Source organism: Pantherophis guttatus, chromosome 2 (assembly GCF_059756535.1).
Source record: "Pantherophis guttatus breed Tessera chromosome 2, ASM5975653v1, whole genome shotgun sequence".
Lineage (NCBI taxonomy): Eukaryota > Metazoa > Chordata > Lepidosauria > Squamata > Colubridae > Pantherophis > Pantherophis guttatus.
Genome location: NC_142064.1, coordinates 173,543,648 through 173,565,052, shown reverse-complemented (window position 1 = coordinate 173,565,052; position 21,405 = coordinate 173,543,648). Strand labels below are relative to the sequence as shown.

Genomic DNA, 21,405 nt, shown 5'->3' with positions numbered 1-21,405 from the left:
GTTTCTGGAGGGCATTAAATGGCTATGCTGAAAAACTGGGTGCCTTTCCTACACTCTCTCCTATTTATGATGGAGTTAGGAGTAGCTTGAGAGTACGGGGTCATCACTAGGCTTCAAGAAAAGCTCTCATGCTTTTTTTTTTCATTAAAAAAAAAACACCTGCAGTAATATTAAGAAAAACTCCCCTCCCCCATTTGAGTAAGTAAAAGCAGCAGCTTATCCTGTGTTTTCAGCTCCTTTTGCAAATATTCTTCTAGCGTGCCTTTATGTTGGTTACCTTGCAGGTCTATCTATACAAAATGACTTTTGTAATAAACCGTGAATTGGATGTAGGTATTAGGAATGTATGTCAAAGCGTAAAGCTGCCTTATATTTGTTTTTAAAGGGTATGCATACTGAATGCTTAATATTGCTAGAGATATTCACAGGTATAAAAAGTAACTACCAAAACCTGCTTTCAAGCACCCTGGTTCTTCGCTTCATTTTTTAAAATATTGTTTGCAGTTAAACAACCAATTGTATTGCCACCCAGAGTTAATTGTATTGAGATAGGTGGTGGAAGGGAGAGGAAGGAAGGAAAGAAGGAAGGAAGGAAGGAAGGAAGGAAGGAAGGAAGGAAGGAAGGAAGGAAGGAAGGAAGGAGATATTTCAAATTACCCTGACAAAGAAGCAAAACTTGCCTTGGTAACATCTTCCTATATGATGGATTACAACTCCCATCATCTCCCATCAGAAGTGCTTAATTCTGGGGATGACTGTCCTAATTTGTGTCATGGTGTTTTTTTTATGGGCAATGGCAATTCAATCAATGTTTTCTTCCAGGCAATATGAAGAGTGGGCTAATGAAATCTAGCTGCAATTGCCAACTAAAAAAAAAAAGGGGGGGGGAATCTGGCAGAGCTCCTGTGCCTTGTAGAAACATAGAAAGCATTTCTTCACCTGGCGTGCTTGGTTATGAAGAGGATGGGAGAGAAGGCTTTTCAGAGTAAGGTCCTCCTGCATTAAAGCCACAAAGCACATACAAAACTGGAGTAAAAGAAAAAAAAACCTGGTGACTTGAGTGAAAACCTGGGCTCTGCTCTGGCTGCCTTGCTCATGGGATTTCCAACAACAGCCCCAACTGAACTTTTATGCTGTGGCTCATCCCTTTCTTGGTCTGCAGGGTTCCCCTTCTCTTGTTGTCTCAGACTGATGGGCGTGAATTTGAAGAGACTCTGGGGTCTGATGCCACCGTCTGGCTTTTCTGCTCCTGCAGAGCTTCTGCTTGCTGCTGCTGCTGCTGCTCTATCCCACCAACTGCCCCGTCTGACCTCCTTTCTGGGAAGTTGCACCCTCTGCACCCCTGAGCCTGGCACCGGCGCCATTCTCACAGCCAACGTGGTACCCGACTCTCCTGCCAGACGGGAATTGGCGTGGCCTTCTCGTAAATCATGCTCGGAACAGAGTGGGCTGGGAAGTACAGCTGGGGGAGAGAGAGTGGCAAAGCCCAGAGGGGTAGGGAGGGAGGGTTTGAGCAGGGAAGGGCCTGCAAGGCCATTAGTGAGACGAGGAGGGAAACCCTAATGGAAGAGCCTTGGGAGACTGGAGAAAGGAGTGGGGGGGCTTGATTGAAGAGTTTAATTAAAAAGAAATAGAGGCTGCTGTGCATGAGTTCTCTCTGCCTCCCCCCCCCCACACTTCCTATGGATGCAGTTTCCAGAATGTGCAGGGCCGGCAAGGCAGTGTGTTAGCAGCTCTACCAAGCAAAATTAATTCTTGGAAACCTTAAAGAAAAGGCAGCACCTGGAGCACGTGGCATCCTTTTGCCTAGCCTGCATCAGAGCAAACATCTCATGCCTCTGTGTAATCTGACCCACTCTCTGTCTCCCAAAAGCTGGGACATTTGTTCGGCAGCCCAGGCCTCTCCATCAAGCACAAAGCTGGAGGTTGACTTCTCATGTCTCTACACTGAATTACTGCTACACGATTGGTGAAATGAACCAAATCTGTACTCATGAAATATGCTTCGGTGTACATTGAAAGGAAGGGAAAAGGAGCGCAACCAAAAAAAAAACCCATCAAACCCCAACCTGATGTTAAGCAACAACCAATTCAGGTACTTCATCTCCTGCCTCCTTGTACCCCTCCCCTCAGTATCATTGCCTCCCAAAAGACAAATCAGAAATACATTTAAAAAAAAGAAAAAAAAGAATGGCCTTCACATGGGGGTGGAAATCACTAAATTGTAGAGTGCACAATTTCCATGCAGGAAGTCCTTGGATTCAATTCATGGACTCCTTATGTTACAATGGGAAGATGTTTGCCTAAGACCACAGAGTTTGACTTCCATATAGTGGAATTGGGTATAAGCAACAGGAAGGATACCTCCCTTGACCTCTGCCAAGCTTCAGTTTCCATTTGATTAAAATACAAAATGAAGATCAGATGAAATGCTGAAATGCATTTGCTTTCAACATATTCTTTAGAAGAATGCCTTTTTTAGCCCCCGTATAAGTCTCAAAGGCATTTTTAGAAAATAAAAACTCTGGAGTGGCCCTTTATTTTTACCTTGGAGAATGTTAAAGAGAAGTCAAGATGGAACAAGAGCCACCTACTCTCATAAAGGCGTCTGACATATTTTGTCAAGGTGTTGACTGCTTCTTTACAATGATCAAGCCAGCTAACTCATGGCAATGCAGACAAGAGTGCTGGAGAGAGATTCAGTAAAAAAAAATAACCAAGGCTATTTGTATGTCTCTAAAAATGAATAATTGTGTTATTTGTGTTGCAGCTCCTCACATTATGGATCTGCAAAGGTGTCAAACTACCGCCAACATTAGTTGCTGAGCAAATAGGAATTGGAACCATTGACTTTCCCCACCATCCTTATCATCATCTTAGAACATACATATACACATACATATAAAGAGAAGTAGAAGGAATAATAATAATAGATATAATAGCTGAATTTATCTTCTACCATTCCAATTTTCTAAAATCATTTTAACAATGGCTTAATTCACAGTGTACCATTTAAGAGGGCTTCTATGCAGCATATCACAGTGAAAGAAAAATAGACTCAGACTAAAAAAAATAATATTGTAGGAAACATTACATTTACTATTTGTAATGTCCCAGGCAATGTCAGGCTATGACACTTAGCATCTTTGTATTCATCAGATCTAACAGCACTGGAACATTCAGAGTAACCAGTCTTTCTCCCTAGATCTGAAGACTGCTAAAGTTTCAAGAAAAATAATGGTTCCTTCATAACCAGTGAAACCTCCATCTTGTAAACTTCCATATCATCATCATCAGAGTTGGAAGGGACCTTGGAGGTCTTCTAGTCCAACACCCAACACCAAGAGATGAATGGCTGTCCAGTCTTTTCTTAAAAGCCTCTACTAATGGAGCACCCACAACTTCTGAAGGCAAGTCATTGCACTGGTTGATCGTTCTCACTGTCAGGAAATTTCTCCTTAGTTCTAAGTTACTTCTCTGCTTCTATCCATTGCTTCTTGTCTTGCCTTCTGCTGTTTGAAAAATAAGTTGGCCCCCCTCTTTTTTGTGGCTGCCCCTCAAATATTGGAATACTGCTATCATGTCACTCCTAGTCAGCGGTGAAATCTACTTACCTTCGCTACCGGTTTGGGAACGGGAGCACGTGCGCCTCTTCTGGGCATGCGCAGAGCCTTCTGGGCATGCACAGAGCCTTCTGCACATGCACAGAGGGTCAAAAATGGAACGTAATGACATCCAGGTGGGTGGGCGGAGCCTCCTACCGGCGCTACCGGTTCGCGCAAGTCGGATAGATCCGGCCAGATTTCACCACTCTCCTAGTCCTTTTTTTCACTGGACTAGACATACCCAATTCCTGCAACCATTCTTTATATGTTTTAGCCTCCAGATCCCTAATCATCTTAATTGCTCTTCTCTGCACTGCTTCCAGAGTCTCAACATCTTTTTTATACTGTATCATAGTGACCAAAACTGGAGTATTCTAAGTGTGGTCTTACCAAGGCCTTATAACACTTCATGGTACTAACACTTCACAAGATCTTGATTCTATTCCTCTGTTAATGAAGCCTAGGATTGCATTGGCTTTTTTGGAGGCCGCAGAACACTTCTGGCTCACATTTAAGTGATTGCCTACTAGGACTCCAAGATCCCTCTCACAGTTACTACTATTGAGTCAAATTTTACCTAATTTCTACCTCTACATTGGGTTCTTCTTCCCTAAGTGTAAGACCTTGCTTTTCTCTACATTGAATTTCATTTTGTTAGATAGGGCCCAGCATTCAAATCTGTCAAGATTCACCTGGATCTGGAGATTATCTTCTGGGATATTGGCTATTCCTCCCAACTTGGTTTTGCCTGTGCATTTGATGCGTCCCCCTTTTATTCCCTCATCTAAATCATTCATGGAGATATTAGAAGTACTGGGCCTAAAATGGAACCTTGGGGTACCCCACTGCTTACTTCCCATCATGTAGAAGTACTTCCATTAAAGACTACATGTTGGGTGTGGTTTGTCAGCCAGTTTCAAACCCATCTGGTGGTGATGATCACATTTTTCTAGCTTACCAAGAAGTAGGTTGTGAGCCTAACTGTGGGCCAAATTAATTTAATCGGTTTTTAATATTGTTTTAATTTTTGTATTTTCTGTATTTTATCTGCTGGCTGTTCACCGCCCCGAGTCCTTCGGGAGAAGGGCGGTATACAAAATAAATAAATAAATAAATAAATAAATAAATAAATAAATAAATAAATAAATAAATAAATAAATAAATAAATAAATAAATAAATAAATAATAATAACAATAATAATCTACAAATGCCTATATATTCCCTTTTGTTCATTTGCCAGTTTCCAAATGAGTGGATTACAAATCCCATCACCTATCAAATAATGTTGGTTGGCAGTGATTATAATTTCAGTTTAGCTGCATCTGGAGGGCACTGAAAGTTATATGTAATTTATTTCATGATCTGTGAATAGTTGAAAGTAGCAATGTGTTAGTTAAATAAAAAAAAATTATCTCAAGTTCAAAAGCTTTTGCATATGACACCTCTTTCTTAAACAAAGAAATATAATGCAAAAAGGCTGATTTACAAATGAGTTTACCCTGGCTATATTTCAGGTGAAAAAAAATAATTACAAATGCCTTGAATGAAATGATTTTTCATAAGAATACAGGATATTAATAGAATGGCACGAACAAAGGGAATTAGAAGACTTGAAATAAGCATAAAATTGCTTACGCTGTAAGTAGCAAACGGGAAAAAAATCTGCTGTACATTTTCCTCAAAATATGCAGCACACCGCCACCACTCCAATCTCAGTTTAAGCTTTTATTGCATACTAATAAACTAACAAAAATGTCATGAAACAAACATAGAATCCAACACAGTTTTGTGGGATTTCAAAAGGGAGAATGATGCTGGGCATCAGCTGACTATTCATTTCCTCCCCATTGTGGTCTGTCTGTCTGTCTGTCTATCTGTCAAGGGTCCAACAACTGAAAAGCTCCATGCTGTTGTGAATAAATGCTGGAAGAGAATTGGAGACAAAGTTAGGGGTGAGGCTGGCTTCCCTAAAGCAGCATCCATTTTCAGTGAGGACAGGAAATACACCTAAGGAGTATAGGAGCTGATCGTCCTGGGTTTTTTTCCCAGACTCATCCCTCCCTTCCTTTTCTTCAAAAAAACAAAAACAAAAAAGGGCAGCAGCAGCACACCTTCCTGGCCCTTAAAGAAAGGGGAGGAGCTGGCGATGTCTGATCTATGGGATGAGAGTGGAATATGTCAAAAGAGAAACCAAACTCTGCCTACAATAGGAACCTATGGTTCAACTCACTCTGCAGCCATGCTGACATCTTGATTAACTCAAGAAACTCACATTGCTACATTAATTGCAGATTAATGTAGACGGCAGGGTTTTTTTTTAGCTTCTGTCCCATTAATCTACTTCCTTCTATGGGGAATTCTTCATGGCAACCTAAACATTTTTTTTCCTCTTCTGCTCCTAGCTATTCCTGAAGCTGATATTAGCAATCCCTGTTTGGCCAGGATGGTGCTCCCTCTGAACTGCAGCCATTGCAGTCCTTGACTGGCCATTCTCTGCTCCTGGCCCTTCCTTCTGATCCCTGAAAAGTCTTGTAAAGGTGGCCCTATAAATGCCTACATTTTCATTTAAGGATTGTTCTCTTTTCACTAGTCTCTTCTCCTTTTCTTTCCCAGATATTTGCAAACAAGGATGCCTTCATAATCTCTTCTCGGGTTTTCTGCTTTGATACTAATGCAAAATTCCTTCCTTCCTCCACTATTGCTTTAAGAACCCAAGTAAAGGGAACCAGTTGTTCCTTTATTCCTATGATACCCTGAAGGTCCATGGAAACTCTGTGCAAGGAACAAATGATGGTTCAATTTTGTAAAAGCAAAAATTTTAGCTTCAGTCCAACGTGCTTATATTGTAATATAAAGATTTGAGGGGGGGAGGGACATTTTGCTATGCTGTGGGCAAGGGGTGGGAAAACAAGAAGAGTTGGTTTCATCCAATTGTAATTTCTAAAAACTTCAAAGTAATCCTAAATAAATTTGCAGTAATACAATCTAGATATGAAGAAGAAATGCATTGCTGCACCTTGATGACATCCTCATGTCCTGAGCAAAAAAATAAGTAAAGAGTGAGCCCAAGTAGCATTTGAAATTGTCCCCACATATCCTATGGTCACTATGAAGTTCTAAGTTGGAAAAGGTGGCACTTAGCCTCTATGTCTCTGTGGATGTTAAAATCCCCAGAATTACCAGTCTAGCGGATTCTGCTACCACTAGTTTAGATAGGCAAAGCTGTTTGGCAATAGGGTAGGCAGTACAACAACAGAATCTCATTCTGTCTCATTCCTTCTGTTCGGTAAGAATAACTTTCAAACAAACAGCTTCTGAATAGGACCTATATTCTCTATCTTATCATTTTTGCAATGAAAATCCTGGAAGATGAGCTGGATAGATTCAGCCCACCACTTTCACTCGACCAGGTCTTCATAATGAATGTTGGGTCAACTTTTTCCCACAGAATTTGATCTTGCTTGATTATATATATATATATATTTTAATTCGGCAACCTGATATTGAAGAGCACCATCATTAACTGTTTTGCGCAGTTGGTGGAGTGGCCATTAAGGTCTTGGGAAATGAATGAGTAAAAGACAGAGATGACAGTATTCATCCAATTCATCTCTCACTTTCTTCTGCAATTATTAGTTTGTCTGCCACCACAGTTCCACTTTGACCACTAAGCTTACAATGACCCTGCCACCTATTAGGCTCTTGGTACCTATTTACTTTTCCTTGCCCTTTTCTTCCTTGTCCTTCCTTGTTGTTCTGCTGTTAGACACCTTTGGATTCTTTTTTCCCTGTTTCCCTGTCTATTCTCCATCTAATTTACCCTGCAGTTGCCCATACTTCTCCCTTCCCTCCCCTCCCTTCCTGTCCCCTTCCCTTCCCATACTTTTTTGTTCTATGCCTCCCTCTACCCCAGCTTCAAAAGTACACAAGGATCTCTTTCTTCACCAATTCCCACTAACAAAAAAGTAGCTAGCAGACCATGAAGCATGGCTGAAGTGCACTGGGAAAACATAAGAACAGTGAATCCTCCCTCAGCACTGAAACTGCCCTTTAAACAGAACTGATAGATGTGTCCATGAATGTTAAGAATTATTTACTTTAAGAAACCCTGAAAAATATAGAACTTGAGGTTGAACAGATGAGAACAATAACAAACAAACAAAAACAATATTTTAAAATCTTTGAAGAAAAAGGCAAGGTGGAGTCTTTAAATAACCAATAAATAGAGATACATTATCATACCCATCAAAATTGTACAGGCATAAATTAAAAATTGTTCCAGTAGGGCTGAAAAAAAGGATTAAGTGTATTTTGGATCCATGGAGCTGTTCAGTGATTCAGGAAGCAATATTTTTCAAAATATAAGTAGTATTTTGTGTGTGTGTGTGTGTGCCCTTGAGTAAGAAGCCAGGTGCACTGCTTGTGCAAGAAAAAGAATATACTGACAGGTGTGAGCCCACTGTACCTTCTTTACCTGCCCAATATATGACCTGGATTGTTCTACTGGCTTGGTTATCTTGCCAGGTGTCACTACCAATTTGTTCATATTAGCAATTATGCAAGAGTTGTTGTAATTAAAACTTGTTTATCACAGTCAGATTTATATTCTTTATTTTCCTACATCATACCATTTGGGGCGGGGGGTGGGGGGTAAGCATAATGACCTGTTTATCAATTATTTAAAATTTGATCAGTAAATGACCTTGCTGACTTCAGGGACTGTCTGTCCCTTCCTATGTTTCTTCTGCTCAGCAACCACTCAGACCCTAGACTGTATCATGTCTTCAGGTCCTTCCGCATATTATGGCTACCCCCAACTAGTAGGAGTAGAGAGTAGGAGGCAGGAGGCTGCTGTGGTTTTAATCAGTCCATATGCATGGGGAGTGTGGCATACCTGCTCGCACTTTCATTTTCTCCTACTTTTTGTCCACCTGTGCACTTTTTCCACTGCTCAGGTAAATAGGAACATCTGCTTTGCTCTGGCATTCTTTCTGTTTGCTTCCTACCATGGCAGCCAAGCTTAAAAAGGAGGATTTCCTGGGGCAGGTTTTTGGGCAGGAGCTCTTACGCGAACTTTGACCATCATGGCCAATCAGAGAAAGTTGGCAGATACAGGAATCTAATTAGCCACTATAAAAAGCGGGATGTCTTTTCTCGGATGCCGCATTATGGCTCAGTTGTTCTTCAGAGAATGGCATGAACTGAACCAATGGTCTAACTCAGAGGCTGAATGTATACATCATGCTAAGCTATTTAATCACTGTTCACTGAATAAGCCACAACAAGCTGGGCTCATATATCACTTAGCCAGGAAAATAATCCAGGTTTGGGCAGGCAAAGGTACTGTAGTGGCTGTAATATCATATCTGGACGGATGACACCAGATTCAAGTCTCCACATAACAATAGAGTACAGTGAATGATAAGTAAGTAAGTAATGAAGAGTAAGATTACTCTTACTTAGCCTAATTTATTTCTCAGGCTGTTGTGAGGATAATACCTTTACTGTTATGTTAAAAAAAACAAGCACTCATTAAAAAGTTGACAGTATGTATCTCTTTCTCCCAATATTTCTTTGCTAGTATCAATACAAATATTATTAATAGAAGTGAGGATGGTAACAGGAAAGAAGATTATTGTATTTTATTTTTTATTTTACATTTCTTTGGAATAGGAGTTCACTGCTTCTTTGGGGCGTAATAAGGGAACTTCCATTTTGCCCCCATGCTCTTGTGGGCTATTTATATCTCATCCTCCATCTGATAAATAAACAGCCCTGTACATGGTTCTCCTGCTTTATCCTCAAATTAGGTTAGGCTGAAAGTTGGCTGTGTGGCTGAATGGGAATTTGTACTTGAGCCTGCTCAGTCTTTTTTTATTGTAGTTTTTCTTTTCCAAACTCTAATACCTATTCAAACAGACAAAGTCATTTTTATATACTTTGGATTAACAATTCACATAAAATCTATATTATATACATACATACATCCCCATATATACAGAAATAAAAATAGGTAATATTTATAAGGAAGTGGAGCCTGCTCAGTCTTAATCCAGTACTCTAATCACTATGCAATACTATCTGATGTGGCATTGAGTTTCTCAAATCTCTGTTCCAAGAAAAAGATTGAATAGTTAACCAAAATGTATGCATTCTTATTCTTGATACTTGATACTTGATACTTACAAGAATTGTAGTTCCAAGCAGCTAGAGGACATCAGGTTTTCTATCCCTGCTCACAAAATAAAGCAGGAGAAGAAATATCCACACATGTAACACTGTAACATTGTAACAGCATTGCCAAAAAAGCATTAAAAGTTGTTAACCTAATCTTAGATAGCTTGTTCTCTGGTAATATTGTACTACTAACTACAGCATACAAAACATTTGCTAGTCCAATTCCCGAATACAGCTCATCTGTCTGGAACCCGCACTGCAAATCAGACATTAATACAATTGAGAGAGTCCAGAGTCCGCAACAGAATACCTTATGTCACCAGACTTGAAATTTTGGGCTTAGACAACTTAGAACTACGCCGCCTTCGTTCTGATCTAAGTGTAGTATATAAAATCATCTGCTACAATGTCCTACCTGTCAATGACTACTTCAGCTTCAACCACAACAATACACAAGCAAACAATAGATACAAACTCAAGGTAAACCGCTCCAAACTCGATTGCAGAAAATATGACTTCAGTAACAAAGTGGTCAATGCCTGGAATGCACTACCTGACTCTGTGGTTTCTTTCCCAAATCCCCAAAACTTTAACCTTAGACTGTCTACTGTCAACCTCACCCCATTCCTAAGAGGTCTGTAAGGGGTGTGCATAAGCGCACCAGAGTGCCTACCGTCCTGTCCTAATGTTCCCTTTTATTTGTATCCATCTCATGAATTATGTCTATATTTATATCTGTTATCTAATACATGCTTGATGAAATAAATAAATAAATAAAAACATGCCCTAACTTTATCACAGTAATCGATTTCATATACTTTCTCTTTGCTGGGAGCCATGAAGATGAAAGCAATACTAACAAAATTGTTTAATTCTTAAAAAAAATAAACATGCAAATGCATAAAATATAAATATGCGCAACATGGAAAATTTTAAAAGTTGGTTGTAAAACAAAACAGTTGTGTGACAGAATATATGCAATATCCAAAGCTTTGTATGAGATTCTGTAAACATAACTTCATGTGATCATATGTGGACCACTAAAAAAAATCTACATGTTTCAGCAATTCTGTCAAAAATTTTACCACCTTGTGACCCTAATGCCTAAGAACATTGGAAAACCTTTCTAAAAAAATTTTTTTTTGAGAACCTCACATTTGCTATTTGGGGTATACCTGGGTGATATGACACTTACTGGCACTGTACTATAACCTCTGTCTTAACAATATGGCCTGATTCTCACAAAAGGTTGAATTACAGTTTACCCAGCCTATTTTAACTTGAGATGTTATAGGAGCACAGCCTATATAAGTATTCTAAAAGGCCAATCCGAAAAGGAAAAGGCTGATTAAAAAAAGGAGAGAGATAGAAAACCAATCATAGTTTCATGGAAGGTATTCCTGTTTGTAAGAAAGAGAACTATTTTCCTACATTTTCAGTAACACAGATTTCTGTGTTCTGAGAAGTCTCACAAGAGTTTCCCCTGCAAACCTTAATGATAATGTAGTTTCACAGCTGGGCAACCTATGCACTGTGCAACTGTTGCACAATAGCATTGGAATGGGCTTTTAAATACTCGGGAGTAGCGTCTGGGGTACAGTTTATTTTAGATAGGGCTATGCCTGCATTCCAGTTTTCCTTATTGGAAATAGTGATGGACTAGAGCAGAGGTGGCTAACAATAGTGAGTTTATGACCTAGGGACTTCAGCTCCCAGAATTCCTGAGCTAGCATGGCTGGTTTAGTTACCATAGTTTAGTTGCCATAGTTCAGTTGCCCCTAGGCCAGAGGTAGGCCATAGTTGCCCACCCCTGGCCTAGGGGCAATTAACCTCAAAAATTCATTTGTGTGATCAGGTTTCTGGAAATTGTCCTGATAATTGACATAACAAGAACTCATGATTGTTTTATCCTGAATCAAAGAGCAAAAAGTTGTGTCTATGATCCTAAATATAGTATGGATTTTCTGCTGTATGAACTAGTATGGACTTTCTGCTTCTCCCATTCAAATGATGGTGGTACAGAGGGAATGCATAAACTAAAGCCCTCCATTTTGGTTAAGAAAGTACCAACTTGACATTTTTACACTGACTTTTAAAGTAATTGTTATTGATGAAGGAGGTAGATGAAATTCAGTGAGCGCTTATACAGTCTATCAGAGGTTTTAAACAAAATACAATCACAGATGGGGAAGGAAACCTAGGGCAACATACCAGAGCTCTTTTTTCATGATTTACATACAATTCACAGGACTTCTCTGGGGTACCTTTTAAAACTGAAGAACAAGAGGCAGTTAACCAGCATTCCTACTCAATTCAAACTAGCTATCATCATGTAGACCTTTCTTTAAAAAAAATTATAGCCAGCTGAAAGAAAGTTCCTCGAATTTTAGCAGCAGTAAGGAATACATTTGATGAGGATTTACGCATACATTCTCTTTTAACTCATGAACTATTCAGTACTGTTGACCTCTCCTCCACATTTAGAACTAATCAGATATCCCAGTTGGCTTTTGTGGATATCAAAGCTTCTAGAAAATGTAAGGGCAAGACTAAGTAACAGTTAAACAAACATAAATCTTCTTTTTCTTTGCTGGGATTCAAGGCAGTATACATCACCCAACCATCCATTTTTGATAAATTTGTGGATTAGTCCAGGCATACAAATATTGACTGGCTTGAGATCATACAATGAACAGCAAGGATAACCATACATTTTGAATCCTGATCTCTCCAGTCCTAGATTCATTCTAAGTACTACATCACATAGAAAACAGAATAAGTGTGTGTGTCCATGCATCTGCATATAGAGTACTTTAAAGTTAGAATTACATATTAGACTTATTAGCAAAAAAAAAAAAAACCCTGTCCCCATTAATGTTAAATTCCTAATCAATCAATTATACATGTTACAAATCCCGAATGGAAATATATATTGCCTTGTTAAAGGAAGAAAATGTGTTGATACTCAGTGACGTGATGTTCCTATGTGGATCAGAATCAATCAATCTTGCAGCCAATACAGTCAGCCCACACATAACCTTTTGAGAATCAGTCTCTGAACTATTTTCCCTTTCTGCTTCTACATATCTTATCCTTTTAAGCAAATCCTTCCCCTAATTATTAGCTAAGTTGCTACAAACAGAGAGCAGCTTATGACAAATAAAGTAGCCCAACAATAACACGATCAGCAGCAGTAGAGGGAATAGAGAGTATTAGTGCAAAGATCTCATAAACGTAATACTCCCGCCACATTCGTAGCATTGGTACAAAACTGCCACTCTGTGAAGTCCTTCCTGCAGTGTTTGAATTCAAAAGAGGCAAATCATTGTACTCAGTGCTGTCAATTGGTTAAAGCTGCTGCTCTTGCTGCTGATTAACTGGTCAATTGAATCTTCAATTAAAAACTCAGTAATATATAATCATGGTTCAGCTCCTGGGATCCTGTCCCGAGAGAACACGTATATTCAGTCCTGGATCAGTTCCAGATGCCCTCTGAGCTACCCATTGTTGGTAGCTCCACTGACATCCAGAAGAAGTCCATTTCTCCAAAAGTCACTCTCACCAATAAAATCACTCTGCCCCTTCATAGCCATACGTGTTTTCTTTACTGACACAAGACTTCAGAAGAAAAATTTTAAAAAGGGTGGGGGTGCAAAGTCATCTACAGCCCTCTTCTTTTCAGTGCAGGTTATATTTTTTAAGATGCATCTTTATATTAATCTTGTGTTTAACAAATATGAACATGTGTTTTTATTCAGACAGAATTTAAAAAAAAAACCCAAGGAAATGTTCATACTTGCAAATTATGAATCTATAGGTAACGACAATCAGGCTCTCCTCTGCAATCTTGACTATTCATTCCACTACTTCTCTATGTTCCTGCCATGCTTTTTTTTCTTTAAAAAAAAAACCCAGACCCTTCCCTGTCCTCCTATTCTGAGACCTTTCTGTTTCACCTCCAGCTTTCTTTATGAATTGACCTGGTCCTCTAAGGTATGTCCGACTCAACCCTGATTTTGTATTTCCTTACTATATAATCATCCAGAGTTTTCTGTTGTGCATTTGCTGTCCATATTTGTCCCTACTGTTAGAATGGGTACTTTGCTGTAGCTGTTCCTGTTTTATTTGATTTTCTCAGAAGCTCATACATCTTTACTTAATGTTCATCTTTCTAAGATAGGTCACTGTGCCACCTCAGTAATTTCCAGTGTTTTAGGTTTATAATTAATTAGGGCTGTCAGACAAGTGAAGAATTGTTAGTTCATTATAATAAACTTGACTTTTACCTGATCAGTAAATGAATTGATTAAATTTAAATAAATGTGCATATTAGCAAATCTTGAAACAGATGTTTCTGAGATATTGAAGGAAGCAAGAGAAAATAAACAATAATAAACAAAATCTTTCCTTCCAGTTTGACAGAATACTATATCATGGGGTGGTTTTTTGTTTTTTTGTTTTGCTTTAGTTATTAAACTAAACACACCAGAAGCAAAATAACCTAATCAATGAAAAGTTGTGCCCTTAATTCACCGCTCCGAGCATTAAAATTTGGATCTACTAATTAAAAAGCTAAAAAAAGAAGGAGTAAAGAATAAGGGGGAACCATTAAGCTGTGAGGCAGTATTGGTTTTCCATGTCCCAAAACTGGCTCATGAAGGCCACTTAAAGGCATCTTCCTGAAGGCCTACTCTGTCCCAGCACATTATTGGAAAAGACATCCACCAAATTGAAGTGGTAATTTCCTGAGGCTGTAAACAAAGCCAGATCCTCAAAGAGACCCTCCTTCAAGGCCCTCTTCAGCTTTGGAGGTGATGATTTCTGTTTTCCGTCATGAGATGAAGCTGATCAATAAGAGCCTCCATCCCTCTCTCTTTGTGTGTTTGTGTTTGTGTGTGTGCGTGTATGTGTATGTGAGGGAGGGAGGGAGGCGGGAGAGAAAGAGACAGAGAGAGAAATGCATGGTTGTGTTTGGATATTCCCCACCATGACATTACAGGCCCCCAGTGGCAATGGTGTTTTGAGGAACTTGCACACTGCTAATATGAAGCTGTGATCTGTTAACCAGAAACAATTTATCCCTCAGACTGGAAAAGTTCTTCCCAGTGTAATTAAAGCTTTGCATATTTTATTTGCTAAATGGACTGATCTAGAAAGATCCAGAAACTGTCCAGACTTCATGCAATTCTACTCCTTTCTGCCAACAGATAAACATGTATCAATTGTTCTTTTAAAAAAAAAACATTTCATCCAATTTAATTAAAGACCAACAAAACATTACAGCTATTTATTTATAAACATAAGTGGTAAATCCAATGCTTTAGACTTCAAAATTCATATGTGGATTGGACCTTCAAGCTGAACTGAGTAGTTTCTCAACCACTTAAAAGCAAGTTGCACTGATTTGTTTTCTGAATGGCTGAATCTTAATTCAATCAGGCACTTTGTGAATACCCCTTTATACAGTACATACATTCATATCTACAGGCCTATGTTATATATTGAATAATCTATGCCAAATATTTGATATAAGATTTGAGCGTGGTGTCAATTATATTGTGATATTTACAATCAGCAATAACAACAATTCTACTTAAGCATCAAATTAATTCCAGTGTGGTATATTTTTGATGGTTCTTAAGATGTTCAGTGAATGAAAAATAAATATGCATTGTGGATGCTTAATCTATCAGCTGTAGATATTCAGAAGACTGGTGTTTACCCTTGTCTTGGACATGATAGGAAATGCAGAACCCTACTGTATATGGAAAATCAAGTTAAGCAGCCAACGGCAGAAGGAAATAATCATTTCAGAGCAATGCATTTAAAAAGAATTGACAATAACCAAGAATAATGTTTATTACAGGGGATTTTAGAAGAATTTGGAAGGAGACATGACCTCATGTTCTTACAAATAGACGTTAGTACTGGTATCTATTATATCTTAAATACAAATAGCTATACATTCCACCTTAATGGAAAGGTAGGAACTATATGGGCCACTGCCAGCAAGGAATGATGGGAAATTATAGTCCCTCTATAGACCGTCTATTAATCTAGTGGGCATCATGTTTGGGAAGTTATTGCTGGACTGTACTTCTCATCAATGTTCACCAGGATCCATGCTAGCTCAGATGGGGATTTTCAAACTTTCTAGAGCTACATGATGCCCATCTCTGCTGAATGTGAAGAGGCTTTATCCTTTCAGCCAAGGAGAATTCTGCAATCAAAAATTTTGTATATGAAGAGTGGCAGGAAGAGGGAGGTTTTTGAGAGAAAATATGTGAAATGGTTTAGAGAAAATGAAGTATTTTGTGGCCAAGAACTGATCAATAAAAACCTGTATTGTTTTTGCATTGGAACACTATCATCTCCAAGGAATATGTTGCTACAGTGTGCTTTGGAATAGATGGCAAAGCCACAGGGTATAGCTGACAGGACTACTAAAAACTTATTCCCTTCAGAAGCCTTGGTAGATTTAGGCACATTGGCTTTGAACATCAGAGCTCTCTCCAAAGTAAGAAAGCCTTCAAGCAATCTTTCCAACCTGAAACCTTCCAGATGTGTTGGATTGCAACTTCCATGATTCTAGTGAGTTCCCCACTAAACTGGCGGTGATTGCTTGAGACAGGAAGAGGCCATTAGTGAACCTTTCAATAGAGGATCATAATAAATTTTCAGTAAAATCCAAGCTGTGATTCCTCCTTCACATCACAGTTCACATGGCTCACATTACTTACTATTAACTCAAACCACAAGATAAGTTGAAATTGGTGGCAAACATCAAAATAGTCTCTTCCCGAGTCCACAAATTTGGTTGTACCTGCAGTTAACTTGACAGACAGCTTTTGTAAAATCTCCTCCATTTCCTTTTCCAGATTACAATACAGAAAGCTTACATTTTTCTCTAGTTAAACCTTGTATTCATTCCTGGAAATGCTCACATAGAAAAACTGATTAACCCAGGCAAATACCCATTATTTAGTCCAGATCTTTGGAGGACAAAGTGTATTATACGAGCATTTCCGATTCATTTTTTTAAACAAAATGAATTTCTAACCTTTGTGGCAGCAGGCAAAAAAAAAGCTTGAAAAGGTGAATCCAAATGACAGAAAAAGGAGATCGGGTTGAGGGACAAAACTGGGGTGGATTCCTGAGTGCTGAAGGAGCAGTGAAATAAATTCTGATCTCTGGTAGGTGGAAAACAAAAACTGGACTGGTTATCCCTTGACAGGAATGAACAACACTGATAGTATCTGATTATTTCAGCCAAGAGGGAGAAAATAAGTCACATCATTTAATGCTGTGCATGTTTCCTCAGAAGTAAGTCTCACTAAAGTCAATGGAATTTACTGCTAAGCAGGTATGCGTAGTTTTATCAAATCCTTTCAAACAGTTTTGTTTGGAAAAACTTATAATTCTGCCTGATTTTTTCATACAATCCTATATTGGAGAGAGCCTTTAAATACAAATTCTCCCCCACCCACCCACCCCAAATGTATTCATTTGATTTACATGGATATTCCATGCACAAAGCATAGCCTCAGAACACTAGATTTCAGATTCCATTGACAATCTCTTTGTAGAGATTTGCAGGAACTCCCAAAGCAGTTAAACCCTGATTAGGAAAACAAAGTGCTTGGCAAAAAAAAAAGTTAATGGCAAAGAGAGAGTTCATTCCTAAGAGATACTTAGAGCAGGTCAAAAAGTAAGCTTGCATTATCTTGGGGAAAAAAATCAAACATTTGTTATCTCCTCAGACTTCAACATACTATGTTTTTGTAACTCTGATTCAAAGCTCTCTCCTGTGGAAACTACTTTATTCTTTCCCTAAAAACATGATTAATATACAGCATTAGAAATATCCTTGTATTGTACTACCAGTTTGGGATTTGGAAATAGTCTGTCCACATATGGACATTCTTTTAATGTTCTCCAAGGTTTAAGGGTAGAACAAATGAGAACCAAATTAGGATTCTCTTTGGAGAATTATTATGGCAAAATAAATAAATAAATGTGGTAGCACTTTTTCCGACTAACACATTTTAGTGTAAGCAGCGGTGAAAGCTTATATGCCTTTTAATAAAATGTGTTAGTCAGAAAAAGTGCTATTGGTTTTCCTGATTGTTTGCCACACAGACTAGTATGACTCTCCCCTACAATGTCATGCTACTAGTTAAACCTTGATTTCTTGGAATACTAATATTTTTCCATTCTGCCTCTTGGTCAAGTGACAAAAATGCTCAAGGGCCTTGGAAAAATATGTCCAGGTTCGAATGCACAGTTATAGCAATATTCCAGGCTTGTTTCTCTAAAGAGATTTTCTATAGCTCTTCTCTGTCCACAAGAGGACTGGACTCTCTGGATCTTCTCAGTCTAATGGTGAACAAGTTCCTGCATGAACATACATTATCTCAATGACAATGTATGGAGCAGATTCATATCTATCAAGCAAATAATTCCAGGTTGGCAAAATTCTAAAACCTACTTCAGAAATGTAGTTTCTCTAAGTCATAGTTCAGAGAAATCAGAGAATAGAATCAGAGATGTGTCTTTAGAGAATGATTTGTTCTCCTTGAAGAAGACAAAGATAAGCTGTTGATAAAAGATTAAAAAAACAGAGACTGAAGTATAGCTTTCTTTATTAGACACATCTCATTTATGAAACTTGTATACAATAGCTAGATTTGAGTTAATGATGTCTGCTGTATTAAAGAAGAGATATTCCCCAGTTCTTTATCACTTATCTTTTTAACTACTACAATATGAAGTAGGTAGAAGATCTGCCATATAACTCCATTTGATTGTCCATTTATTCAAAAGACACTTTCAAGATAGATTGAAGTCCCATATAAATTGGTCTACACTTCAGGAAATTGACTGATTTTTATTCAATTGAGTATCCAGGATGGTTAAAAGAATGGCTATATTTCTTTTTAAGATCTTTTGGTCTCATGTGAAGATTTAGTTTACTAAATACTATGTTTGATTTTGTATTGTTTACTTTTGTATTACATTATAAATGTTATTATTCATTGTACAGCTTTTTAAATATGTTTTAAAAAGCTATGTAACAATGGAGAAGATAATCAGTTTTTGTGAGGGTTTGTGGACAAAGAAATAAATAATTTCTTTTGTTTCCTTGCTTGTTTGCTTCACTTTTCTCTTCCCAGCTTTCTAATTCTATACAGCACACCAAACGTAGGAAACTGCTTTAGATATCAACTCCTGTGAACCCCAGTCAGTATAATGGAACTATAGTCTAACAACTTCTGGAAAAAAGTACGTTCTTTATCATGTTGTACTAAATTTACCTGCAAACACCACTTGTTTAACATATGCATGCAGATGATCACAAAATGATTTTGATAAGTCTCTTTACACTATTTGTTCCAACAAAATAATTTTAGGTCTTCAACCTGGCATTGGCTGGGTTTACAGGACATACAACCACAAACTAGCAGACCATATTGTAACTAGCCTAAAGATATTGTGTGAATTCAGCTCAGGTGGATGATTTATGGCTCAATGTATTCTGTGAATCTGGGATCAGTTTACCCATGAGTTAGGACTGGGTGTAGACATATTCAATAGCAACTCTATGTGAGGGACTAGAGATCAGTAACTTCATTCTTTCATGAACTGTTCTAAAATTTCTAGAGTCAAAGAAAAAAATCTCAGGAAACATAGCTGAGAAAAATCCCTTCCCTTTAGTTATAACAGATAATTTCCCTGATCTATCATTGATTGTGTCCATCCAACATGCTTACCCATAACTAACCCAATCATGGTTTATTTAAAAACTCTATTTTATTCCCACAGTATACTGAGTCATTAGCAGCTTCCTCAAATACAAAAGTTTACGACCACTGAATAACTAACCAATCACATGGCAAGAACTGCACAACACATAATTCTAAAATCTAAAATGTGGCTAGGTAGTTTCTGTTTCAATGTGTTCTACAACAAAAGCTAATGGAACTGGGTTTTTTAAAATGCAGCTTCAGTGATAATCAGGTTTAATATTTCTTAGTTTTACCATGAGAGTAGCAATGTATAACAGCAGATACTATCCTCACATCACACATAAGAGGTTGCAACTCTCTTGTTCACAGAGGTTTTAGAAGCAGAGGACCCCTCTTATCTTGTCAATTGGGATCAACAATGCACACCAGATGGCACTAAAGGTGCCATGATCTTAAAGTCTGTGTTGCATGAATTCATATGCAGTGTCTATTTTAAATAATTCAGTATACCAGGGATATTAGAGAGTTTTATTTTCTAGCTGCTGTGTTGAGAGGACAGCCTTAAATCACATCTCCTCATATCAATAAATGTGATAGAAATTTATAAACCACTTCTGCACATTGGCATCATTTTATTCCCATTTCATAGATCTTAGGATAAGGCTGTCATTTGGTGTTCTGTGCAATCTCAAGCAATGAATTCAGTAAACAGTTTTGAAGTAAACCATGGAGTTGGTAAGTTGTGCAAAAACAGCCTGTGTTTTTAATTTGGTGTATAATCATGGAAGATACAATTTAACACAATTCTATTACATGACTTATTTTATATGAGCCATTCAATAGAACAGAGATAACTTTCCAGATGCAGCTAAATCACACCTCCTAGTATTCTTTACCTTAGGCACATCTGAAAAGGAGTTTTTATTCAGCTGCAATTTTGATTTGAGCTGTCTGTGTGAAATACAAATGAAGACTTGATTCCCCCTCCCTTCCCATTTAATGAACTGATCTCACTGAAATTATTGCTCCACCAGCAAACATCTCTAGATTTGTTTATCACATCCAATTGTTTGTGATAAATCTTCATTTGTATGGTTTGAATTAATCTGGTATGTGTGTTTTGACACAAGAGATGGATAGTGAATTTCTAATACTATGACCTGAAAATATGTCAATATCTTCAAAAATATAGAAAACTGCCACCTGTCAGATCAGACCATTGAGATATCAGGTCATACCATAGAGACATTTATTTTAATGCCATCCCCTCTGTCTTACTAGATCTTTCTGGCAGGGATCTTTCCCAACCCTTGCTGCTGTTAGATCCTTTTTACCTGGAGATGCCACACCTAAACTTCAAGCTTTCACTATGGTATCCCACACATCTATTCCCCCAAGGTCCAGGGGTTTCCCTCTATTTGTTTAGGAATTGGATTGCTTTGTTTCAGGAATGACCTACAAAACATGCCTACATGCACTTGCATTATCCTAAACTTCCAGATGTCACACTAGCCCACCATGTACCTGTCAAGGTTGGGGGATTGAGTCTTTCACAGGTCAGTGTGGTCAGCATCGCTGAAAACTGGATGGTTCTACTTGCTAGCACTGACAGTTAACCACAATATTTGTGCTTATAGGACAAACCTATCATGTTTTTCTTAGGTAACTCAGTTTTCTGGGATTGAGCTGTACAGTGGATTAAATTGTGGTAGCTTAGTTTGTATATAAAGTTGTGCAATAAAGGGTAAAAATTCCCAATGATCTAATTTACAGAATGGAGACTACACAATCTGCTTGAGCCAACTTTATATGAACAACGCTGGGGACAAACTACAATATCTCCCCTCCCCTTAAAGAAGGTTCAAATAATCTTTGT

At 38.1% G+C, this 21,405-nt stretch overlaps 1 protein-coding gene and 1 long non-coding RNA gene across 6 annotated transcripts in view; one reads left to right on the top strand and one right to left on the bottom strand.

Moving 5' to 3' along the window:
- LOC148115439 (uncharacterized) overlaps window positions 1-21,405 on the bottom strand; it is a 94,646-nt gene that overhangs the window by 71,675 nt on the left and 1,566 nt on the right. The gene's annotated exons all lie outside the window — the stretch shown is intronic.
- On the top strand, window positions 17,133-21,373 carry LOC148115440 (uncharacterized). Its single transcript, XR_015732522.1, has 3 exons — window positions 17,133-19,065; window positions 20,179-20,264; window positions 21,303-21,373. It is a non-coding gene; the product is annotated as an uncharacterized LOC148115440 (long non-coding RNA).